This window comes from Rhipicephalus microplus, chromosome 3, assembly GCF_043290135.1.
Source record: "Rhipicephalus microplus isolate Deutch F79 chromosome 3, USDA_Rmic, whole genome shotgun sequence".
In the NCBI taxonomy this organism is placed as follows: domain Eukaryota; kingdom Metazoa; phylum Arthropoda; class Arachnida; order Ixodida; family Ixodidae; genus Rhipicephalus; species Rhipicephalus microplus.
Genome location: NC_134702.1, coordinates 175,275,870 through 175,302,574, shown reverse-complemented (window position 1 = coordinate 175,302,574; position 26,705 = coordinate 175,275,870). Strand labels below are relative to the sequence as shown.

General features: G+C 47.7%; 2 protein-coding genes and 1 pseudogene across 2 annotated transcripts in view; all 3 read left to right on the top strand.

The window, feature by feature from the left end:
• Positions 1-26,705, top strand: part of LOC142804046 (uncharacterized) — a 100,590-nt gene that overhangs the window by 71,488 nt on the left and 2,397 nt on the right. The window lies entirely within an intron of this gene.
• Positions 1,741-14,686, top strand: LOC142804048 (uncharacterized; annotated as a pseudogene).
• The window catches only part of LOC142804047 (uncharacterized), a 137,507-nt gene continuing 116,800 nt past the window's right edge, over positions 5,999-26,705 (top strand). The window contains exon 1 of the mRNA XM_075890563.1: positions 5,999-6,028. The gene's annotated coding sequence lies outside the window, so the exon portion shown is untranslated. The remainder of the gene's footprint in view (positions 6,029-26,705) is intronic.

The window sequence follows — 26,705 nt, the reverse complement described above, 5'->3', positions numbered from 1 at the left end:
TGCAGCCGCCGCCGCCAGAATTCGATTCCGCGACGTGCAAGTCAGCAGCCGAGTACCTTAGCCACTAGACCACCGCGGCCGGGCCCTGCTCGCACCCTGACATTTTTCTTTGTGTTTGTCGAGTAAACGCTGCCGCTGTCAGTTTTGTCTTAAAGAGGCCCTGCAACACTTTTTGAGCATGACCAGAAAATGTTGCCATTTGGTAGAAGAGGCTCCCGAGAACACACGGGCCAAATATTATAGTGCAGCACGCGGCTTGGAATTTGCAATAAATAAATGACTAAAGTCAGCTACAAATTGCTTTCTCTCGTTTCAACAAATGACGGAGGAAGCTGAAAAATCATTCGAAGGCCATCTATCAGCCATTCGCCAATTTTAGCATGGCGCGCTCGGCCCTTACAGGGATCGCCGCGAGAGGCCGCAACTTGTCCCCGCGTGCGCTCGCGATCACACAGAAAAGGCCACGTATTCAAAGCGAAAAAAAAAACACAGAAAAAGTCTTCAATGACGAAAGGCACGTGTGACGTATTTTTTTTTTTTGCCCATGCCATGCTTAGCTCCCAGAGCTTTCGCCGGGATGAGAGCAGAGCGAATGCGATTGCAGCGTGACAAATCTTCGAGAGTCCGCTCATACTGGACGTATTCTTAAAATTTTTGCAGCGTTAAGTTCGTGAGGCAATAAGCTCTTTTAGTGAATTCATTCCATGGTTACTTAAAAAGGTGTTTCAGCGTCCCTTTAACGTTCATGCGTTACAATGGCCCATGCGTGTTCTCGTCGTTTTTGGGTAGATACCAAGTGTCAAACAGCTGTGGCAAAGTATGTGCCACTGTTTAACTGTTTAACAAGAAGTGTTTAACAATGCATATAATGTTATTTGTGTTTTGACCAGCGTGTCATAATAATCAAACCCTCTCATATTAATTTAGGTTCCCACCAAGTTAAGGAGATTATCACGAGAGCACCCAGGCGTAAGCGGCTAGATAGACAGATAGAGATAGACAGACAGATAGATAGATGCCACCACCGCAACCAGGATTCAATCCCGCACCCTGTGGGACAGCAGCCGAGTACCTTAGCCACTAGACCACCGTGGCAGGGCTTAGATAGATAGATAGTATGATAGATAGATAGATAGATAGATAGATAGATAGATAGATAGATAGATAGATAGATAGATACCGTAAGTGCATGCAGTACGCAAAGAAATGCTCCGCATTCATAAGGGAATGCGGGCACTTGCACGGGTCCATGCTCTCTTGATTTTGCTCATCTTCCCGGCTCAATCTGATACTAATATGTAACAATGCTCGCTGATGTAGCCTCTTTCCCTTTGTCATTAATCGCTGTGTAGCTGACAGTGTGCTCGTGGAGAATCAATAAATGAAGTACAAAGAAATTGCTGTAAACCTGAACTCCACTCGTACTTCAAGGAGTCAAAATATTTTTGCTGCAATTGATTTGTGAGGCAACAAACTCCGACAATGAGGTAATGTTATGATCGCTTGAAAAAAGCCTGCAGGACGTTTTTAAAAGGCAAGGTAAGCTAGAACTAAAACTTACTTTGCAGGAACACTTTGCACTGTAGAGAGAGCAAAATGGCCATTAAAAGTCATGCGCCTCAAGATTGTTCTTAAAAGACCACCTGCCATTCCACATAGCTTTCAAGGCACTCACATAAGTGTGACTCAAGGTGGCAGCAGTGCCTGCTGGGCAGTGGTCGTGGTTACCCCCATCATGCGATGAGCTCATAACCTCGAGCTGGCAAGAGAGATCGTCTTTGTTGATTCGACTGCCTCATGCGACACCACCAAATGCGCAGTAACAGTGGTGCTGACTGCGACCAAGGCTGGTGCTGTCCCACTCGCAGTACTAATTCACAAGGAGCAGAGCACCGATGGCTACCTGGCTGCTTTCAAGCTCCTCAAGGAAGGCCATCCTCTCTGCTTTGGAGGCCAACCAGTAAGTAAGGAAGTAGGCACAAAATTGTAAAATTTGTGCACAGTGAATTGCTATATATTAATGCCATCCCAATTCTCTACAACAGCATTGTTAACACAAACTTACAAGAGCAACTAGTGAAGAAAATGTAGAGGCCAGTGCTCAAGGCGTGGCTTGAATATAATTCAGTATCCGAACTACAGGTTTTCCGGCCCACTTTAATCCAAGTGCCAGCTTAAATAATCTGCTTGCCATTGAAATAATCTGTGCACCGAGCTATTTAATCCATGTGCCAAACATTCAATCCAAGCGCCAACTCAATGAGGCCGCATGTCAGTGAGTTTAATCCAATTGCCAATGACTAATTAAAGTGCCAGTCATTTTAATCCACACACTAGAAACACTAGTTTGCCGCTTTATACAGTATAAATGTTAAAATAACGTAAACATGAAGTCACAGGAAGAACTTTTCCTTCACCTATACATGCTTGCGCTTATGAAATGAAGTGCGCATTGCTATTTCCTCCTAACATTTTGGTGTCATGGCTTCAAAATATAAAAAGAACATTGTGTGTTAATTGCATTTATGGGTACTAAGAGTATTTGCTCATAGAGTCAGTGTATGGTTTGTCGCTACTGCATTATTCTGGCTAACCATGTACACCATCCCATATGCATAGATTCGTGTCGTCTGCTAAGCAGACGGCTTTCGGCTACTTATTCGCTGAGGCATTCGCAGTTGTCTGCTCAGCCCGGTGATAACGATGATAGAAAGATGGTCACCAGGGCTTTTGTCAAGCCCTTCTCGCGGCTTTTAGCCTTGGCGACCCTCCAGTTTTTGTCTGGTAAATAAATAAAGTTTGATTTGATTTGATATTCCTTCGTTCTTGACATCAAAAACAACCATTTAAAACTCAAAATGCATTTGTTTCGGTTCATTTGGAATTAAGTTTTTTATAAAAGCATCAAAAGAGAAACTCCTGTTTTCATATAAAAAGACAACGCTGGTATGTATTCCTGAAGCGTGTTTGCTTGAAACACGCGTTCATCGAATACACATAATTTTGTTTGAACAAAAGATAAATTATAAGAATATAAAATATGACTTCTGTTTTCCACATCAGGGTCACGAGTTTGCGTCTTATGTGCCGGGCAGGACGAAAGCCTCTTAAATGATTTCTAATTTGCTCTGCCCTAATTTATTGAGCATGTACCTGTTTCTGACTCATCACTGCCCACAGTCAAGTTCTTCATATCTTGTTATGCATCCCGGCACTTTGATAACAATATTATGTCTGCCGCATTGCACGACCTGGCCCAGACATGTAATGCTATACAAATCTAATTATGAGCTTTGTTGATGAACACAAAATATCCTTGCTTTTTTCTTTCATTGCTATTAAAATGACCCCACCCGGGCCAAGCACTCATCTGTAAACTTGTACATAGCACAGTATAAGCACTGCAAACATGGCTCAAGCGAACCACGGAATTTTCCTTTCCTTGAATACTAGCGGCGAATACTAATAATAATGATTTATTCTACTTTCCGACAACAGTATTTTATATTGTAGAAACTGCATTTCAAATGCATTGCCATTTTTACGACCCGTATTGTGCTTTTTGTGCACGGATTGAACTGACTGGCACCTGAATTTAAGCCATTGGCGATTGGATTAAACATGGTGGCACTTGGATTAAAATCACTGGCACGCGGCCTGATTGAGTTGGCACTTGGATTAAATATGTTGGGGCTTGGATTAAATGTTTGGCACATGGATTAAAGAGGTTGGCGCTCAGATTATTTCAATGGCGTGCAGATTATCTAAGCTGCCACTTGGATCAAAGTGAGTGGGAAAACCTGTAGTTTCCTATGGAACTTCTGTAACTACTTTTGAAGACATTTCTGAATTCGCATAGTGTAAGTAATGACACAATAGCAAATAGCTCCATTAAGCTGGATCAAAAAAAAAGTTGTACCAGGACAGAAATTATTTGTGACAAAAACAAAAGTAAACAATACTGCACAGACTAAGCCACAGGAGAGCGCCTTTGTGGTTCTTGTGGGCATTTATAGAAATCACCTACATGCTCTCATCATCATCATCACACATTTGGCTATGAATTCTAATCTTTCCCATGTGACACCATCATTGTGGGTGAAGTGTGCCTGTTCTGTGGATTTCACTCAGGCTAGATAAGCGTTTCTCAAGCTAAAACATGTGCCCACACCATAGGTCGGCATAGCTTGTGGAACTCTCTCAGGCTCATTCATGAAACATATCAGTCTGTTCAATTTGCCTGCACTACCTGAACCAGTTCACGATGTTCTGCATCTTGCCATTCGTTTCAGCGGTGCAGCATTGACAACCTCTGAACCCTGCCATTCATTTCTAAAGGTGCAGAAGAGGTACAGCGCTGGTTCACGATTTTCCCGCCCCTCCCACACTGACAGTGCCGGCTTGGTGCAGCCGTGCGCGCAGCTGAGCAGACGACGCAATACTTTGGTGTAGGCACCATACCTGCCTCCACTAACACGATGTGTTTTTTTCTAAGAAGTTTGTGCCTCATAAACTGTATGCATAATCATTTGGCCATCGGTCAGTGTTACCTTAACGGTGTTAACTAAGTGAACAGAAATAAGGCCTGCATCAGCACATCGTCATTCGTTTTGGGTGTTGCAATGTGCCTGCACCATTGAACTTGCGCTTCACATTTTCTGAACTTTGCATGCACAGCCGTGAACCGGTTTCAATTGGTGCAGGTAAATCAAATGCACCTTGTATATTGAACTTTCCACTCATTGTACTCAGACTCACAAAATGTTTTCTGAGCTGAACTCACCCAAACTCTCGTTCACACATATTTATTTATTTAACAATACTGTAAGCCTTTGTACAGGCCCACACAGGTTCTTAAGCCGGACTCACTCAGACTCAAACGCACCAAAACATTACTCAACCGCACACACTCAGCCTCAGACTCACGGCTGGACCCGAGTGTGAGTGAGTACTACTGAGTCAACTGATGAGTTCATCAGAATGGAATCAGCGTCTTTGATTGTGGTGTCAATGCTCTTTAACACCAATATCTGATGTAATCGGTGCTCTTCTTGGTGCCGCTTCACACAGCATCTTCGAAACGAGTTCTGAGTGCTTCCAAACCAGTAAAGTTATTTTTCTTGGAGGAGATGTTAAAATATAATAGTCGAGAAATTCCCTGGAAGACTTAGTTTGAGACTGCCAAGGCGCCCCCTTGTATAATTCAAACGTCTAATTAATAAATATTGAAACGGTGTATGAAAAACTCTGCTTTGGAATACCTATGAATAGATGTGAGTATAAATGTGAATCTAGGTAAGGCCGAGTAATGCTGAGAATGTCTAGGTGGAACCTCAAGTCGGCAAAAGAAAGTGGAACACACTCAAGAAATATATTTTGCGCTTTAGACACACTCGGACTCAGACTCTAAAAAATTTTGCTTAGCCGAACCCGCTCGGACTCACACTCACTAAAATTTTCTTCAAACAAACTCTCTCGAACTTCGACTCACAAAAATAGTGCTTATCCAGACTCAGACTCATAATGTGAGTCTGAGTGAGTCCGTGTGAGTTGGCCAATGAGTGAGTTCGTGGACCTATTGCCCAAACTCTCTCCTCTTTTTAAAATACTGGTAACAGATGCAAACTTACACTTGTCTTTAACCTTGAAACTTACCATAAATGTTACTGCTCTCTATTGTTAATTAAAAAGCAAATAGTTAACTCAAGTTCAATAGAAAATTATTAGCCAAGGCTATTTATATTTTTAGATTCACCCACGAAAATTGTTCTCACAACATCCACGAGTTTTCTATGCCTTTATAACTATGGACAGCTTTCAACTTTATTGCATTGTCTGCCAGGCCCCACAGGTACTCATGAGTGACAATTCGAGTGCTGAGAAGGCCACCCTGCAGCATACGTGGCCGTCAGCAAGGCAGCTTTTGTGCCATTTTCATGTGGCACAAGCGGAGTGGCACTGGCTGACGTCATCTCACAACACTGTCGACAAAAACCAGAGGTGACGATTCATGTCTGCCTTCCAACTGGCAAGTTTTTTTTTCAATCTAGTTGTAACTCTAGCTCTAAGATAGGAGGTGCATTCGTTTCATCTGCACTTAGTGAATAAATTCACAATGGTCTGCTATTTTAGCATTCGTTTCATGTTTCCAAGATGATGGCGCTGGCATAGCAGAATAGGTGTATAAAAAGCACAGCTGTCCTGCAAGGCTAGTGCATGAATTACCTTCACTTTCTCGTGACATAATTTGGAGTGTATGCCGCACAAGATGCCCTAATTTGCAGATGACAACGCAGACAGTATTTGTGTCCATTTTAATCACATTTAAAAAGTACACCAGTAAACGTCTGGTGGGTTCAAATGATTTCAAATGCCATAAAATGAGGCTTGTACATATATTCAAATGTTTTGAATATTCCAATGAATAATGCAGTAATCAAATTTGATTTGAATCGAAGTTGAATTGCTGAAAATTTTGAAATATTAAAAACGAACAAAATAGGTGTATATTAGTCCCCATGTAACACTCTGTAAAGGTGGTTTCACGGCAGTGGAGGTATGCTAAACCATGAAAGCACTTACCCAAGCATATTAAACAACAAGTAAAAGTGGTTTCACTGCAGTGGTTTAGTGCTAAGCCGTGAAAACACGTAATCAAGAGAAATTCGCACTGCAGCGAAGCCCCACTTCAAGGTTTTAATAAAGAATTACAATGACATCGATTCTGCTTTTTTTGTTTTCAGTTTAAAAGCTCAGTACACAGATTTATATGCTCTAAGCGAAAAAAAATTGAAACGCAGCATATTTTACTGGCTATTACTTGGACTTCACTAAAAGTCGAATGCTGCTACAATTCGAAGTTGTTGCCACTTCCTTTGATGAAAAAAAATGGCCTTTGCATAGGCCCTGTTTCAATTTTTATGATCTGTGCAAGTTTGTTTGGCCATGACAAATATGCCCCTTTTGTTTATAATATGCAATATATATACTATTACAATTCAATTAGATATTATTCGACCAAAATAACTATTCGCTTCGAATTCACTTCGAAACCTAAAATTCCCTATTCGCACAAGCGTACAGAAAATGTCAGCTGCATCAACTTTTATGCACCACCGCTTGGCAATTCGTAGAGCAGACCGCGGCAATCAATTTCCAGATTACAGCGCTGCACACCGTGCACAGCCTCCATTTCGAAAAGCAATTCCCGCGCTCCTTTCCTACACCTGACCAATCCTCCTTTGATGAGCAGTGACACAAATTCGATTTGCCGATCGGCGACTTGACAAAGCACGCAGCTCATCGATTGGGTTAAACCAGTCGCGACGGCAGGCTGCGCTTTTTCCTCCCTTTGAAAGAGAAGGGTGGCGAGACCGCACGAAAATTTGAAACTAGCTGAAACCAATGTTCTAACCTCTGTGAATTCCTTAATAAAGTATTTGCAAAATTCTTGAGGAGGCAGCATGTTCACGGAGCAAAGGTGCACATATTTTTGATTTTTGGTCCTTGGGGGTTGTTTACTGGCCCTTTGAACTGGGGCAAGCATGTGCAGATCACAAAGTGACTTCAATGCAGATAGTGAAGCATGAATCTGTATTATGGTGCAGTTTAAAAAAAGCGAAAATATCCAAATACGAGCGCCTCATTGATAAATTTCCTGCTATCTGCACGTCATGTATGCAGACACAGCAGAAAAACTTGAAGCTGCCACTGTCGAAGTGAAGGCCCTACAACACGATGCCTTCGTGTCTAGAGTTCTGACATTCTTGCGCTGACAAGAAGAGTGGGTGCAGCTCTACCGTTTGGACGTGTTGACAAGGGGCCACAACACCAACAATTTTGCGGAGGCAACCATACGTGTGCTCAAAGACATTATCCTGAACAGAGTCGAAGCATTTAATGCAGTCGCACTTGTAGACTCGGTGGCTCTGGTGTGGGAAAAATACTTTGAAAGCCGTATCCTCCGCCACGCCTACAGCCATGTTGCAGCCCATCAACTGCTGTACAAGCGGCTGCTGTCGAGAATGCCGAAAGACACAGCCGAGGCTATCCAAGTGGTAGGCCAGGGACAGTACATTGTGCCTAGTGCGACCCACCCCAGCTCCAGTTATGAGGTCTATGCTGACATAGGACTATGTACGTGTCTCTTTGTTAAACAAGGTGCATTTTGTAAGCACCAGGCTTTGGTGCAGAAAAAGTACGAAGGACTGTTTCCGAATGCTCCGGCACTGAATACTGATGACCGGTACCAACTGGGACAGCTGGCCCTGGGCGAGAAGTGTCCCCCCAGGATATTTTTCGAACCCTTCCAAGAGGAGGAGCCCAGCAGTAGTTCCAGAACCACGGCAGGTACCAGTGCCCAGCAGGAGGAGCCAGACGAACTCCAAGCAATGCAAGGCACCAGCACGCAAGAGGCCACACACCTCGCACCTGTACCGTCGGTGCCTGATGCAGCCCAACTTGCCCAGGTAGGGCAAGCCCCTTGAAAGGGCCCTGAAGTACTTTTCAATTAAACATAGGGAATGCTACTGAATAATAGTCAAGGCTTCTTTTATTCCTTTAAGCATATTATTGTTCTCCACCGCACTCACGAATTTACAATTTCATATTGGTGGATGTCGTCATTCTGAGGGCGATTTCAAGATTTCAACACTATTGGTGTCGTATTGCTCCATGTTTGGGACTACAGGTCACCAATTGTTGGTACTAGCAGCACTTCCACTAACAGAATAGTCAAAACAGGTGACAGGAAAACCTTAACCTAAACTGGCTCCTCAGCTTGAACTTTATTCTCGAGCAGTTGTCTACAGTTAGAGAGGAGCAAAATAAATGTGCAGTTCTTGTTGGTGTGCTGTACACTTGAAGTATATTTCTTTCATCACTTTTGGAGCAGGCCCAAGAACATACATATGAGTTCCTGGAGGTCCAGTTGCAGCGTGTGCATTCCATGAATGCACACAATCCAGCTTACCTTGATATCGTGAAGGGCCTTGCAGAGGAGCTTGCTCGTGTTCAGAACAGCAGCGATCGGACAGGACTGATGCTGGCATTCAAGGCTACCGCTGCAGCAAGACGTCGCCGGGCCCATCACATAAGGGTGCAACCGACCAGCACAGCTAGGCGTAGGCCAGGGCTTACAAGGGGGTCCAAGAGGGTCCCTACAGGGCGCCCAGCAGTTGAGCCAGCTGCCAAGAGAGCAAAGAAGAGGCCCCATTCTTTGAGCCACAGCATAGAGAAAAATGTGCCTGGTGCAAGGCTGCACTAAATGGTAGCTGCGTCCCACCAACTGGGCTCACGACAGTTCTAGGCACAGAGCCAACTTGGTTTCAAACATCATTTCTAGGGTTTTATGTGGCGAAACGATGATATGATTGTGAAGCACACCGCAGTGGGCGACTGATAATATGTGGGGTTTAACGTCCCAAAACCACCATATGATTATGAGAGACATTGTAGTGGAGAGCTCCGGAAATTTCGACCACCTGGGGGTTCTTTAACGGGCTCCCAAATCTGGGCACACTGGCCTACACCATTTCCACCTCCATCGGAAATGTAGTCACCACAGCCGGGATTCAATGCCACGGCCTGCGGGTCAGCAGCCAAGTATTTTAGCCAGTAGACCACCGCGACGAGGCCCACAGTGGGTGACTTCGGATCAAATTAGGCCATGTGGGATTCTTTAAAGTGAACCTAAATCTTTGCGAAGGAGCAGCTCATCGCCACCGCTGCACTTAATGCTTCATCTTTGATTGAACCAAAGCGAGAACGACTCCTCGAATTAGCTGTAATATCATAACCTTACAATTGGTCACCTTAGCCACAGGCAGAAGCATTTGGCTCTGCACTACTACTTCAGTTTCATGCATACAGCCTTGTCAAAGCTGATGTTAAAGAATGGTGCCCACTAATCCCACTAGTCCCTTGGATCCACCAGGTGTGGCCCTCACAAGTCACAATCAGATACTCATCAATGTTCTGCAGTAACATTGTGCCATTCCACTATGAGCGACTTTTGTTTGGCCTTACCGTCAGGAGTAACGAGCTCTTCAATCGCGTTTTTTGACTGGCGGGGGGGTTAATGTCCCAAAACCACGACACTGACAGCATTGTTATGTGCCGCTTACCTAGAAACCGAAGAAGTTAGAAGACTAGGTGGTGCCCGTCCTGGCCATCGTGGTTGTTTTTAACCGCAGTATTGTTACTATGAATATTGTAAATACACTCGTTTTCTGTCATCTCCCCGTAACATCTTTGGTGGAGGTGCTGGGCACATCAGAAACACACAATGGAACTTCGCAGCGGGCGTATTCTTGGACAGTCCATCATGCCGGCAGACAATTCTGCTGATCCAGCCCCCACTATGCCGAATGCACCCAGTCACATTGTCGTGACCCACCTCCGAGGCCCAGGCCCCTTCTACGGGACTGATAACAGTCAGGTGGAGAAGTGGCTGGCCAACTAAGAGTGCAGCAGCAAGACCAATCGCTGGGATTCGACTTTGATGCTTGCAAACGTCAGGTACTACCTCAGGGGTAAGGCCAGCGTGTGGTTCGACACACACGAGGAGAATTTAAACGTACGTAACAAAAAAAAGACGTATGTAAACAAAAAAAATGAAACACCTTTTTGGAAAGCCCATTGCATGCCAAGAGAAAGAACTCTCGTGCCGTGCCCAAACCTCAAAGGAGCTGCACATGGTTTACATACAAGATGTCTTAGCCTTGTGCCGGCAAGTTGAGAGCCAAATGACCGAAGCCAACAGTCACCCACATTAATGAAGGCATCACTCACGACGCCCTTCACTTGCTCTTGTACAAAGACTGCTCCACCATTTACGACATTATCAGGGAGTGCTGAAGTTTCAAAGAAGCAAAAAGCCGACATGTTACGCAGCAATTTGTTCAGCTCCCTACCACTGCTACCACGTCGTCGTGCAAAGACGTCTAGATCCAGCCGCCGCCCTGTACTAAAAACTTCCTGCGTCTCGTGCGGCGTAATATCGAGGCAGCAACTCCATCTGCTCCCCAGGCTAATTTTCATGAGGAGGCCCGCCCGACAGTGTCATTAATTCAGGCCGCCGTGCACGAAGAACTGGCGAATGCAGGCATCCAGCCTGTATGTGCTGAAAGTCGTTCTACGTCAGCCCTGCTTCATACTACCAGCCACAACTGACTTATTCCGGGTACCATGATTCGAACCAGTGGCACACGTGAGAAGACGGGTCGATATGCTTCAACTGCAATGGCGCCGGTCACATTTCCCTCTATTGTCGCTATCGTCGGCCATCGTCTCTTCGTGCACCCTACCGTCCAGACTACACTTCATCCTCCCCTTTGCACCGCAATCCACTGAACACTAATGCCCGAACATCGACCCCACATTATGAGCCGTCGCAGTCTCCCCAGACCCAACGACATTCTCGGTTGCTTATGTCCCGTCGCTCCCCCTCACCGTCCTTCCTCGGGAAAACAGACCAGTGCAGCTCCCGGAAGGTGATGCTGCCTTGACTGATAGACTCGGAAATCCTCTGTTAACTCTGGCATCTCGACAAAAGCTTATGGATGTAGATGTAGAGGGCATGCCTGTTTCAGCGCTCATACACACAAGGGCCCAATAATCATTGATGAGTGCTCACCTTTCTCGTCGTCTTCGTAAAGTCGTCACACGCGCCTCATCACCTGTTGTTCGCGAAGCATATAGAAGTACACCTACCGTCCTTTGAATGTGCTTTGCGCATGTGAGCTTCGATGACCACAACACCTCAGTTCTCTTTGCTGTTCTGGACGTTGCTCCTTGGACGTTCTACTGACGCGAAGATTAGTTTTGCCTCACTATCTTGTGACTGTTTCTGCGAACAACTTTTGCACACTTGTCCTGAACTTTGTACGCTGCGCACAACTGCTTCCTGAAGGTATCTCGCTGGGCACAATATCACCTTTAGACGCAAACAACCCTGTTGCTCTGGCCATTGATGCCCCACAGTCGCCTCCAGGCAGCCCTGCTGCTGGCCCGACACCTGATGACACATTCGAAAACATGATTGCCCCGAACCCTGACCCTTCTAAAAGCCAGGACCTACGCCTTTTCTAGGAGTCATACCGCGACTTTTGATTTCGCTTCACCCAAACTTGGACAAACATATCTAGTGAGGCATCGAATTGACAACGCGGACACAACACCCATTCATCGACACCCTTAGCATGTCTCGGTGACCGATCGCAGCGTCATTCAAACGGAAGTTGATGAAATACTCTCTAAGGACATCATGGAGCCATTTTCGAGCCCTTGAGCGTCGCCCGTAGTATTTGTAAAAAACAAAGACAACACCTGGCGGTCGACTACCGGCAATTCACCGGCACTTCAACGGAATCAAAAAATACTTCTGCCCATTGCTGCAAATAGACGACGCCATTGATTCCCTTTCGGTGCACGGTACTTTTCTTCCATCGACCTTCGTTTGGGCTATTGACAAATAGCTGTCGATGAAAATGATTTTGAGTTAAGTCATGCCCTTTGGGTTGTGTAATGCGCCAGCAACATTTTGAGCGTGTGATGGACTCTCTACTGAGGGGTTTCAAGTGGTCCACATGCCTTTCTGCTGCCTGGACAATATCGTAGTTTTCTCCCCTTACATTCATTAGTCACCTGCAAAACTTGTCGGCCATATTGCAAGTCTTTCACATTGCTGATCTTCAACTCAACTCTTCAAAACGCTGTTTTTTGCACCTGGAGATCGCCGTGCTTGGCCATCTTGTTGACGCTGCAAGTAAACGAGCTGATCCAGCAAAAATACGCGCCGTCATCAACTTCCCTATTACACGTTCTTCCAAAGAGGTTCGCTCGTTTTTTCTGGCTCGTGCTTCATCCAATGTGCTTCAAAAAATAAAAAAAAACCTTTTCGGAAAGCCCGTTGCACGCCAACATAAAGAACTCTCGTGCCGTGCCCGAACCTCAATGGAGCCGTACATGGTTTACATACAAGATGTCTTAGTCTTGTGCTACATATACGTCGTAACACGAGGCAGCTGGCTGGTCGCCTTTATTTTATTTGACTGAAATCCAATGTTGCCTATGGACACCAATGATGCCTCCTTCAACATGCCCACCCACTGAATACACTCAATAAGCTATAGCCCATGCCGACCATACACGTCAACTTGTGTGCATTCGGCTAACCGACTCGCAAGCGGGCCAACGATTTCGTTACGAGAGCAGTCATATAAACACTCACTTTCCTCCAGGATTCCTGTGCTGTGGTCTCCAGCACGCTGTATTGGGCTTTTTACAAAGCTACTGTTCCCGCCCTCCGAACCGTACCCTATGCACCGCCAAGTGACCGTCGTGACATAAGAAATTGAATTGTCTTTGTCCTCGTCGACTCAACCCCGTACCAACATCGTTTACGTTGTACGTCTGAAGCCATGTTATACACCGGGCTGCCGCAACGCACATGTATAATAACCACCTCTATACCGTCTTTCTCTGACTGCAGCGAGTCAGTGCTTCACCGCCGGAGGGTAACGTTATGTGCCGCTCACTCAGAGAGGACGAAAAAGTGAAGGACTAGGTGTTGCCTGCTCTCGCTATCGCAGTTCTTTTTACCCGCATTACTGTGACTGTATATATTGTAAATATACCTGTTTTCAGTCATCTGCCAGTAACAATATCATTTATGAAACACCCGTTTGGGCACAGACATATTTTCGGAGAAGGTTTTTGGGCTATGATTCTATTTCGAGCCTTACAAGGTTTTACAGCGAAATACTGAAGTACCCTATGAGGTTCTCCCAGAAGGCACCTCAAGAAACTGCTATTAGCTTCCAGAAAGTGTAGTCGCGCGCGTTTCTAGACTTTAACCGTACTTTTCTTGCTGCGACTCGTCTAATTAGCAACATTACAGTGTATTGACAACTTAGCATGGTTTCGTCTAATTCATCTTCTCCATTTTGTTGTTTGCTGTTTATTCTTATTTGATACCTTGCTTGATAGCGGCCGATTGAGCTATTTTGCACTATGACACGCCGTCCCATTGTATAGTGCACTCATCCTTTTTCTTTCATTCCAATGTGCTGCATCGAGACTGCCACCGCGGCCGGGATTTCAATGCCGTAACCTGCAGGTCACCACTAGATGGGGTGGGTTGGTCCTCAGTGCTGTCGGCCCACATCACTCAATGTATAAAACGGTACCAGAACACCACTTGTCACCACCAAGTTCCCTGCAATGCACACTTATGTGTTAACCCGGCAAACCACCTGTGCTGTCAGCAATAGTATGCCCTTCTGTGAACACCACATCATCCAGTACATCATTATATGATGGCCAACTACCGAGCCCACATTTTTAGTACCGATGTGCTACTTGCATTTTCAATTTTAACTCAAAACAACAGAGCCCTACTCTAGTCTCAAGATGGCTGAGCCTAAGTGCAGTATAGTGCTTTCTGGTCAACAGAAAGTCAAATTGATATTGCCTGTGTATGCACCATGCTTCATCTGTGTACTTTACTCACATTGGCATGACAGCATCGTGTCGATAGTGTCCATTTAATATACGTGCCTGCTATGCCGCTTCCACTGAAATTCTAACGAAGACTTTGTGCTTTTTGAATCAATACTTCTTTGCAGACTAGTTGGTTTTATACTTGAAAACTCTGCTTGCAGTGCACGCTGATGGAAAAACGAGAAGGGGGACAGGAAAGAGTACGCTCTTTCCTGTCTCCCTTCTCGTTTTTCCATCAGCGTGCACTGCAAGCAGAGTTCATTTTGCTTTTCAAAGTTATTACCATGACTGTTCATACATGAACTCACCAATGTGTACATTCACGTATGTCTATGCTTGACGCATAAAGTGTTATCTTTGTTGTGCCATTCTCCTGTAAATACCTTCAGTGTTCCCTCTTGGGACAGTTTTCATGTTAATAAATTATTATATCATGTATTGCATATTTATTTTTGCATGGGTATAGTGGTTACAACAGTTGGCAGCTGTGATTTGAGTAAGCTTTGCCCTAATACATTCTTTTATTGAAGAAGCCTCTCAAAGGATACATCATGCAGAGTAGAGCCGCATGGAGTGCACTCGACAGTGTCATAGAGAAAGGTGGCAGATTATTTTCAGATCACATAATAACACAGGGGGCGAAAAAAAAGCGACAACCACAAACGGGCGAGGATAACTGCGAGTCTAACTTGCCTTCACCTGAACACGAGGCCGTATTGCAGTGAAGCCATGAAAAAAAAACATCCGCGAAGAGCTCTTCAATAAGTTTAATTCTCTTGTCTCAAATTAGTTCGACTAAAGACAATGTCTTGAGGCTGCATGCTTTACTTTTAGCTTCAACATTGTGGTAGTGACGCACGACAAAGTTTTGCCCGCAGTTTTTCAAGGATTTTACGATCGCACGCATGTATCACCACTACATTTCTGTCCTTGCTGCCCGAACTCAGTTCGTAGCCTTATTTAAAACGACAGTATCAGAAACGCGCTTTCAATAACAGCATGCTGATAATCAACAAAAACTATCCAAGTGGAGTTCAGTAATCTCCGGTGCGGCGTTTTTCGCAGCAGGCCTAGGTGTATCAGGCGTAGTCAGTCGACTCGGCTTATATGCATCCTGAACGGCGCGGCTTTGCGACTCGGCAGTGAAAGGTGGGGCACACGCTTTCTTCATGAATATCCAACTCGGCGTAGGGCGTTTGTTCAGTGGGAGGGGGCGCACACGCCTCTTTCGTGAGTATCCTACTCGGCGCAGGGCTTCCTTCCGAGCACTTGGCAACAGGCGTAGTGGCGACTCGGCTTTATTGCGTCCTGAATAACGCGGCTTTGCGACAGTGAGAGGTAGGGGCACACGCTTTATTCACGAGTATCTAACTCAGCGCAGCACGTTCGGTCAGACGAGCCGCACACGATTACTTCGCGAGCATCGGATTGCAGGGCTATATGCCTTGGCAGGGCTTCCTTCCGCGAGCGCGACCACCCGCTAGGCTGCAGCAGCAGCCTCCGGCAACACTATACGAAAGTGCGGGGAGCGATAGTGCGATGACACAGTTAGGCCGGCGAAAATGCATAACCTCCAAGAGCGCTGGGCCGCGGTGCATTGTGGGTGGCTCTATCCGCTCGCCTTTGTAAACTCGCTGACCGGCGCGGGGCTCATCGGATCGGCGGCGGCGCGGCGCGGAAGAGGGGGGGGGAGGGGTGTCCTCCAGAGTGACGAGAAGAGAGCAAGGAGTCGTCCGAATTGAGGTAAATGGAAAGAAATTCACCGATACCAAGAAAATCAAAGCTCTGTATTGCTAGATTCCGCTTCGTTTCTGCGAAGCACGCCGGTGGTGTTCCGTGGCTCCGGAGTATGACGTTGGAAGCCGCCTTTATTTTCTTTAGCTGCTCCTGTCCCCTTTTGGGAGGTATTTGATAAGGGCCGGGAAAACTGCCATGGCCAGGATGGAAGCATCCGATATCATGAAACGCCTCGCGAACTTTCCACTTGGGAAGGGAGCATGCGCTGCCGCATCGGGAAGGAGTGAATTGAACACATTAATGTCTGTGCCATGTTTCATATGAAGTCAATATCGTCCTAGCGACGTTACGAGCAGTTGTGAATACCTTTTGCCGTGACTAGCACGCACGTAGTATTGAAAAACAAGGTGCAAGGAAAGAGCCCGGCATGCAGCAACTTGTGACCGAGCGCTAAAGTGACGGGAAGTCGTTGTAACCGAACGAATTTTGTCTGAAGGACCAGTTGACGTCGGATATAGCTCCCTGCTCCCTGGTGACAGATGAACAATAGCGCAAGATATTGTGTGAAGTGCTGCACTCAAATGAGTGCAACGTTCGCAAGTCCCCTCTCGTTTATTTATCTGACTTTGAGCCTACGTGGCTCATGTCCGAGCGCATGCAATTGCTTTATGCCTGAGTGACCCCAAAGCAATGGTTACCACGGTGACAAGGCAAATAAATGACAGCATGAAGAAAAAAAATATTAGAAGTATTTACGCAATATATATATATATATATATATATATATATATATATATATATATATATATATATATATATATATATATATATATATATATATATATATATATATATATATATATATATATTTATATATTAAAATAGAGGTGTTGTACGTCGAGAAACGTTCAGACGCAGCTTGGCAAAATGAGCTTTAACAGGCAGGTTTGGCTAATGGCGAACGGCGTGCGCGAGCTACCACTGCAGCCACCGATCATCGTCGTCTTCTTCATTGCCAGCAGAGCGTCCGTTATTTAGATTCATTAATTCATTACAATTACTCCCCGCGAAATAAGGAGCCATCCTGGCGACCTATGGACAAGTAAACACGGGAGGGTCGTAGCAGGGCTTAAGTCTCGAGACGTGGACAATTTCCTGGCCACGACGACGTTGGTCAGAAGATGGTTCCAGTGGCTCGATGAGGTAATTCACCGGTGACGTTTTTTGTAGCACACGATATGGGCCGTCATACTTGGGGACCAACTTGGTAGAAAGGCCAGGTGTAGCCGAAGGGACATGCAGCCAGACGAGTGAACCTGGATCGTAGGAAGTAGTGTTATTTGATGCGTGATGGTGGTGTTTTTGGCGTCCTTGGTCTTGAGTTGTGAATGATCTTGCAAGTTGGCGGCATTCTTCAGCGTATGTAGCGGATTGAGACAAAGTCGTGGACTCTGAGGAGTCAGGTTTGTACGAAAGGTTGGTGTCCATAGTGCAAGAAGGTTCGCGTCCGTAAAGGAGGAAAAAAGGAGAGAACCCAGTAGTGCTTTGAATGGCGGTATTATAAGCGAACGTGATAAACGGGAGCACTCGGTCCCAATTGGAGTGGTCTGACGAGATATACATAGACAGCATGTCACCAAGGGTGCGGTTGAAGCGCTCTGTCATTCCATTGGTCTGGGGATGATAGGCGCTTGTAGTGCGGTGAACGACGTGGCACTCACGCAGCAATGCTGTGATGACGTCTGACAAGAATACGCGACCACGATCACTTAGTAACTCCCGAGGTGCTCCATGCCGTAATACGATGTTGTGAAGAACGAAAGTCGCAACGTCCTTTGCTGTAGACGAGGGAAGGGATGAAGTTTCGGCATACCGTGTGAGATGGTCGACGGCAACTATGATCCAGCGGTTGCCGTCAGCGGTGTTGGGAAGGGGACCGTAGATATCGATGCCGACACGGTCGAATGGTCGGTACGGGCATGGTAAGGGTAGCAAGGTACCGCTGGCGTGACAAGGGGGAGTTTTTCGTCTCTGGCACGTCGAGCAGGCCCGAACGTATTGTATAAAACGATACATACCACGCCAGTAATATCGGAGACGTATGCGAGAATAAGTCTTCAAGAAACCTGCGTGGCCACATTGGGGGTCGTCATGAAACGTGGAACAAATTTCGGATCACAGATGACGTGGAATCACGAGTAGCCACTGACGTCCACTGGGTGCGTAGTTGCGTCGGTACAGCACGTCGTCGCGAGTGGCGAAGTGCTCGACTTGCCGACGCAATGTGCGAGAAGGGGGGGAAGCCGTGTGCCCAGCCAGGATGTCTAGAATCGAAGCAACCCAAGGGTCCTTGCGTTGCTCAGATGGCATCTCGGCGATGGTGACGGCAGTGGCATCACAGGTTAGACTTTCGCAGCAGTCCGGGTCAGGGGGTAGCGGCGAACGGGATAGGGCGTCTGCGTCCGAATGTTTCCGGCCGGAGCGATAGACCACGCGAATATTATATTCTTGGAGGCGTAATGCCCATCGGGCGAGGCGACCGCTTGGATCCTTCAGTGACGATAACCAGCAGAGGGCGTGGTGGTCAGTCACGACGTCAAAAGGGCGCCCGTATACGTAAGGTCGAAATTTCTCTATCGCCCAAATAATGGCGAGACATTCCTTTTCAGTGACTGAATAGTTGGTTTCGGCTTTGCTAAGAGTTCGCCTTGCGTAGGCAACCACGTACTCTTGGAAGCCGTCTTTCTTCTGGGCAAGAATAGCGCCTAGCCCGACACCACTAGCGTCGGTGTGGATCTCTGTGGGTGCCGATGGGTCGTAGTGTCGCAGAATAGGCGGCGACGTGAGGAGGCGGCGCAGTTCATTGAAAGAATCATCACAGGTGGCAGACCAGGCGGAAAGGTGTCTAGAGCCGGCGAGGAGCTTGGTCAAAGGAGCGATGATCGTCGCGAAATTGCGGACGAAGCGCCGGAAGTAAGAGCAAAGGCCTATGAAGCTTCGGAGCTCTTTCATGGTGGTCGGTTTGGGAAACGCTGAAACGGCTGTAAGTTTGGCAGGGTCAGGAAGAATGCCGTCTTTTGAAACCACGTGGCCAAGGATCGTAAGCTTTCGAGCAGCGAAATGGCACTTCTTCAGACTCAGTTGCAGCCCCGCGGCAGAAATACACGCGAGTACTTTCTCGAGGCGGGTTAAATGGGTTGCGAAATCGGTTGAAAAGACGACAATTTCATCTAAATAACAAAGGCAAACGTTCCATTTGAGGCCTCGAAGGATAGAGTCCATCATCCGCTCGAAAGTAGCTGGTGCGTTGCAGAGGCTGAAGGGCATGACTGTGAATTCGTAAAGCCCGTCGGGCGTGATGAAAGCAGTTTTTTCACGATCGGCCTCTGCCATGGGTACCTGCCAGTATCCAGAGCGCAGATCTAAAGAAGAGAAAAATTTGGCTCCCTGTAGGCAGTCCAAGGCATCGTCAATGCGTGGCAGCGGATAGACATCCTTGCGCGTGATTTGGTTGAGACGCCGGTAGTCCACGCAAAACCTGATGGATCCGTCCTTCTTCTTCACCAACACAACTGGAGAGGCCCAGGGACTGCTTGACGGTTCGATTATGCCACGTGTCAGCATGTCGTCAACCTGTTGATTGATGGCACAGCGTTCGGTAGTCGACACACGATATGGACGCTGCCGTATTGGCGTCTCTTGACCGGTATCTATACGGTGAACAACAGATGACGCTCGACCTAAGGAAGGCTGATTGTCGTCAAACGAGGCTCGAAAACGCTGTAGGAGCTTGATCAGCTGTTCCTGCTGCCCAGGGGTGAGGTTATAATCAATGGACTTGCGGAATACATCTATAGGTTCATTAGCGTCCGTTGCGGGTGTAATGGCACAAGTCGGTAAAAATGGCTTGTCTGGATAGATCGGGTCTTCGAAAATACAATTTAAGGTCTCGAGGCTTCCCAGACACTCGCCGCGTAGCAGGATGTACGGACATGCAGAAACGTTGCACGCATAAAGTACCGCCGAACCATTGGAAAAGTTGATGACGGCAAACGGGAGGACGATGGTTCAGTGTTGCACACTAGCTATAGTTGGCTGGAACAGGAGCGTCGAGTTAGTGGCAGCAGGAGAAAACACAGGCACTAGGACGGCGGACAACGGCGCGATGCGGACGTCAGCTGCGGCAAACACTTTGGAGGGACTGTGGTGGTCGATATCAAGACACGGATTCGTCAACGTGAGTTCAGCACGAGCGCAGTCTACGAGGGCCTGATGGGTAGAAAGGAAATCCCATCCTAGTATGACGTCGTAAGATGAACGTGGGAAAACAACAAAGTTGACGGCGTACCAAACATCTTGAATAAGAATGCGTGCTGTGCACTGAGCTGTCGGCGCGATGAAATGGGAGGTGGCTGTACGCAGAGCAAGATTCGTAAGCGGCGTTGTAACTTTTCTCAAATCGCGACACAGTTTTTCACTAATTACAGAAACGACGGCGCCTGTGTCGACAAGTGCACGTACAGCAACACCTTCTACTAGCACATCAATTTCGTTGGTCGGACAAAGAGGAGGTCTTAGAAAGTTCGACGACGACGCAGTTCTTGCCTCCGGAACTGCGGCTGTCAGTTTTCCTCTCGAGCGGGGCTCGTGCGCCGAAGCATCGGGTAGACAGATTGGCGACGGGGCGGTAATGACCGGCGAGAATCGACAGGGCGTCGTGGGGACAATGAGTCGGTGATAGGAGAAGATGGTCGCCGGGGATTCTGGGCAGCCTGGTAATTTGCAGAATTCCCGTGGTCTGGAGGCTGGAAGTTACGACGGCGACAGTAGCGTGCTATATGTCCCACAAAACCACATGCGAAACATATGGGCCGATTATCCAAGGTGCACCATGGGTTAACGACAGAAGGTGCAGGGGGCGAAACGGGATGGGGTGCCGTGTATGTAGGCAGCGTCATAGGATAGGAGGACCCGGTGCCCCTGTATGCGCCAGAGACGGGTGGGGCTGGGGGTCTAGCAACGACGGCAGCGTAGGTCAGCGGCGTAGGGACAGATGGCGATGGAGGCAGTGCCTGCGTGACCTGTGTCTCAATGACCTGGCGTAGACGTGGGTCTAACGATGTCACTGGCGTGGATGCTTCGGCCACAAGAGAAAGCTGACGCGCAACTTCTTCACGAATGAACTGTTTGATGTGGGGCAGTAAGGCGGTGTGATCAGCAGCGACATCGTGCACGAGGGCGGAAACTTCAGCCGTATCTTCAGCGGCCCTGCGCGTCGAGACACGCTGCTTACGCAACTCGTCGTACTCCTGACAGAGCTGGACAACATCGGTGATGGTCTGTGGATTCCTAGCGACGAGCATCTGGAAGGTATCGTCGTTAACTCCTTTGATGATGTGCTTGATTTTGTCGCGTTCGGTTAGAGATTCATCGATGCGCTTGCAAAGAGACAAGACATCTTCAATGTAACTTGTAAAGGTCTCGTCTCTGCGCTGGATTCGACTACGGAGACGCTGTTCCGCGCGAAGCCGGCGCACGGCGGGACGACCGAAGACCGCGGCGATGGTGGTCTTGAAGGCGGACCAGGTTGTGATATCGCCTTCGTGGTTCTTGAACCAGAGGCTGGCCACATCATCGAGGTAAAAACGCACGTTTGTGAGCTGGTCGCAGGCGTTCCACTTGTTGGAAGCGCTTACGATTTCGTACTCGACGAGCCAGTCCTCGACGTCTTGTTCGTCGTTGCCGCGAAAAATTGGTGGGTCGCGTTGCCGAGGCACGCCAGTACAGTAGACTGTCATTGGTAAGGCAGCTTGAGAAGGGCCAGGAGCAGTCATGGTGAACGGTGAGGGCAGCGTCCGATTGCGAAGTTCCAGGTTGATGGGAACCCCGGCTCCTCCACCACTTAAAATAGAGGTGTTGTACGTCGAGAAACGTTCTGACGCAGCTTGGCAAAATGAGCTTTAACAGGCAGGTCTGGCTAATGGCGAACGGCGTGCGCGAGCTACCACTGCAGCCACCGATCATCGTCGTCTTCTTCATTGCCAGCAGAGTGTCCGTTATTTAGATTCATTAATTCATTACAATATATATATATATATATATATATATATATATATATATATATATATATATATATATGGGAAAGTGTATACCTAAGGGCTCGTTTTTTTCCGTGTTTTAACACAATAATAAGGAGATCTTACAGACAGTATTGCCAAGGAATGTACAGGGGAAGTTATTAGAACCAATGGAATGTAAATAAGAAGAAAGAAAGGTGGATGAAACAATAACCAGCCGTGGGCGGCTGGTTATTGTTTCATTCACCTTTTTTTCTTCTTATTTACATTCCATTGGTTCTAATAACTTCCCCTGTACATTCCTTGGCAATACTGTCTGTAAGATCTCATATATATATGTATATATATATGTGACGTATGAAGTGATGGTTGGTAGAAGCAGAGAAGGAAGAAGTCGGAATGGAATAAACATGGCGTATGAGCCAGGCCACGTCACCCATTCATCATAGCGTCACACGAGTCGACAGGATGAAGACCTCCCAGCCACTTCATCAGTGTCTCATCATCGACGCAGTTCTACACAAGACGCCCTGACCATACATCGACTACAGAATCATCTCCTAGCCGCACACAGCGACCAGCACCCTGATAGAATCATCGACCGACCTTCCCATCCCCAAGTACACCGGAGCAGCGGACGATGGACCTGTACAGGACTGGTTCGACCTGTTCGAGTTCCACGCTACCGCTGCATCGTGGTCGGAACGGGAAATGGTTACGAACTTCAGCGACTACGTCACCGGTGAGGCATTTAAACTTTACCTCACCCACATATTCGACAACGATGAGTCTTGGCAAAAGATAAAACAAGAAATGATTGTTTGGTTCAAAAAATACGATGACGACTACGACGAAGACTTGCTTGTAACCCACCATCCACAGAAAACTGCACTCAGTCGTCAATTTTACAGGCAGTCTTCAACCATTCGAACGCACAACAAGATTCGACCTCTGACAAAAGACGAAGTGGCACACGAGTTCAGTGGCAGACGACAACGCGTATTTTGGGAAAAACAGCCATCAAGCGCGCCTCCCTTCTGCACGAAAGTCGGCATTTGCGAAGTCATCGCTTCAGTATATGACCCCAGACGTTGCCCAACCACCTGATGCCGTTCACTCTTCGTCTGGCATACGTAGACCACCACCTGGGTTTTCATCACGCGGTTCTTCAAGCGCTCCTAACGCTCACCACTTGCCTTATAAGGACGCCTTGCTCATGGTAGATTAGCTGACGCATGAAGAAAATACCGAACAACGTCATGACTACTCGAAGAGTGAAAATCCTGGTTTTACATCACTTCGCTCTTTCGTCGCTCACAACGCCCACCTCGCGTCTCACACGCCCACTACGGTCGGGATAGAGCTTCGAAACTCCGAATATACTCAGCCAAGTCCAGGGCCAACCGTCTACATTCATGCGTCAGAACAGCTTACCTCCAAAGTTGCAGACACAGAGAAACAGCCCCAAGTAAAATCTGACCAAACCGAGCCTCTCGCAGCGTCACCATCGAGTTCACAGCAACCCGAGAGTCCTACCAACACAAGAGGCTCGGAAGGATCAACTCCGAAGCTCTGCCCTGTGCCAGGAACGCCGATCAAGAATGGCGTTGCAACAGCCTCAGCAGATTTTTCTGCCAATTCTGGCGCACTATCTTCATTGCCTGGCTCAAATCGCGACACCCTAACAAGTATCAACTATTTGCTGGTCACGTCAACCCACAAAGAAGAGCGGGCTCATGGTTCCAAAGGAAGTCCACCTCGTCAGACGGTGCAACATCAGCAATGCCAACAAAAGCAACAAGAGGAACCCCAACAGCTAAAACGCCCATACCAACATCGGCAACGACCAATTAAAACTACATCGCGAGGATACTTGCGGCCTGAAGAGTGTCGTGATCAACATACACTAAAGAAAAGACTGACTCCGCAACTTAGCTACCCTCACAAAAAGAAAAACGAAAGAACTTTTCCGCACCAGCGTTCAAGATTGTGCCTTCGGTCTGAACATCTGCGTCATCACCATAGTAAACTTCCCAAGAGCCACAAAACAACCGCTTGTGCTCTGAAGGAACACAAGCAGCGCCTAATCAGCCACGATCAATGGGCGCGCAAACTACATGCACAGCGTTTGTATGACCTACGACAAAAAATGCGACGCCAACGAAATATTCAATCCTGCAAGGCGTTCCAACCTTGGTCAGCCCGAACAAGAGTTCTGGCAGTACTATCAGTATCCACGTATATCCCGCTCTATCCGGAACGCAACAGTCAGCCTCGCCCACCAGAGTTGTTATTGAGTTCACCGGACTGTTCCCTCGGCCTTGAAGATTTAGTGAGATTGTGGAACTCCGTCGGGACGTGAAACTGCGAATTTGCCATTATTTTGTTTATTTTGTTTTGAGTTTGTTGTAGTTTGTAACCGGTGCCAGCTTTCGGGGGGAAAGGGAATCGTGTGACGTATAAAGTGATGGTTGGTAGAAGCAGAGAAGGAAGAAGTCAGAATGGAATAAACATGGCGTATGAGCGAGGCCACGTCACCCGTTCATCATAGCATCATATATATATATATATTGTAATGATGAGTGTAATGATGACAAAGCGGCGATCGTGCTCGGCGCATACCGGGAAGAGAAGGAGGACGAGGAAGAGGAGGCAGATAAAGAACAGCCGGCCTGCAGCAAAGGCGTTGTCTCTTTGTCTTATTTCTCCTCGTTACAATGGCGCAGTCGCGAACTACTGACCCCGATATCCCTGCGTCCACTACACTTCGAAGTGGACGAGTGCTCTCGAACTCCCCACCGATCACGGACGGCGTCCAAGCCTCCACGGCGGCACCGCATCATGACTGCAGCGAGGCCATTTCTCGAGGCTTCTCTCTGTTCGCCCAAGAGCTCAAGACATCCGGGTTTGGCTGCGCCTCTTTTGGATCGTTCAACGAGAACGAAATTCCATATTTTCATGGATTCAAGGATGACCCTACCAACTGGGTAAGCGTGATAAACTCGGTTGCCCTTAAATACTCGTGGAGCGACACGATTAAGAAGTCGGTCGCTGAAGGACGTTTGCGAGGATCTGCCCAAGCGTGGCATCGTTTCCAAGGCAGTACATACGCTACATGGCAAACATGGAGCGCGGCCCTGATATCCGCGTTTGCGCCGCTTCCGAGCGCTTACGACGACCGTTTCATGACCATGCGGTCACGCCGGCAAGGTGCAACCGAGGACGTCGCGACTTACATCTACGACAAGCTGGACCTTTTACAAGCTTGCGATATACAGTGGACCTCCTCCGCAGCCAGGCAGTACATCATCGACGGGATCCATGACTCGACGCACGCAGCCGTCTTGTCCGCCTACAACCACCCAGTCCACATCTCCACTTTCGTACGCCAGGCAATGGAGTTGCAGGACACGTCTCATCGCCGGGCGGCTGCAGTTGGCCCAAAGGAGTCAGCTTCACCGAGACGCGGATGCTATACGTGTGGCCGCATCGGGCATGGGTATAAAAGCTGCCCACAAAGCCAACCTCAAGCGATGCAATATCAATCACGCCCACTTCCAACCCTCAAGGTCCGCGTCGACGGCATCGGAGAACTGACAGCTCTCGTTGATACCGGAGCTCAACGTACGGCGTTGCTTCGCCGCCACGCCTCCGAACCTCTCCAGCCTTGGACTGAGCCACCACTGCGGGGTCTCGGTGGCGACGTACTACCGGTCGGTGCCCTAAACCTGCAACTCAACACCGAGGCCGGCAGCAAGTTTTTGTCCTCGGTGCCCGTCTTCGACGACCTGCCCACAGACATGGTTTTAGGGGCCGACTACCTGCTCTCCGGGGAAGTGCGCCTCACGGTGGAAGGAAGTACCGTCAACCTCCATCCTGTGGCTCCAAGTGTGCCTCCGGCGCAATCCCAAGGTGAGCTGACGACGCCACTTACACTTCCCGCAATACTCGAGAGGCACGCATCGCTCTTCGCTGATACTACTACTCAGCTTCCCGGAACTAGCGTGCTAGTGCACCATATTACTACCGACAAGCATCCGCCGGTGTCCATACCGTTACGTAGATATGCCGAACGAGAGCGGATATTAATTGACCAGCAGGTGCAAGAAATGCTTGCCGCAAGCATAATCAGGCCATCTTCTAGCCCGTGGGCAGCACCTGTTGTCCTAGTCCGTAAAAAGGACGGCAATCTCCGATTCTGTGTTGACTACCGAGAGCTGAACAAGCACACCATACCAGACTCGTACCCGCTGCCACGCATTGACGACGCTATTGACGCCGTACGAAAAGCGAGGTTCTTTTCGTCGCTAGATTTAAAAGCAGGGTATTGGCAGATCAACGTGGCTGAAGAAGATAAGTTTAAGACGGCCTTCCGAACACCATCTGGCT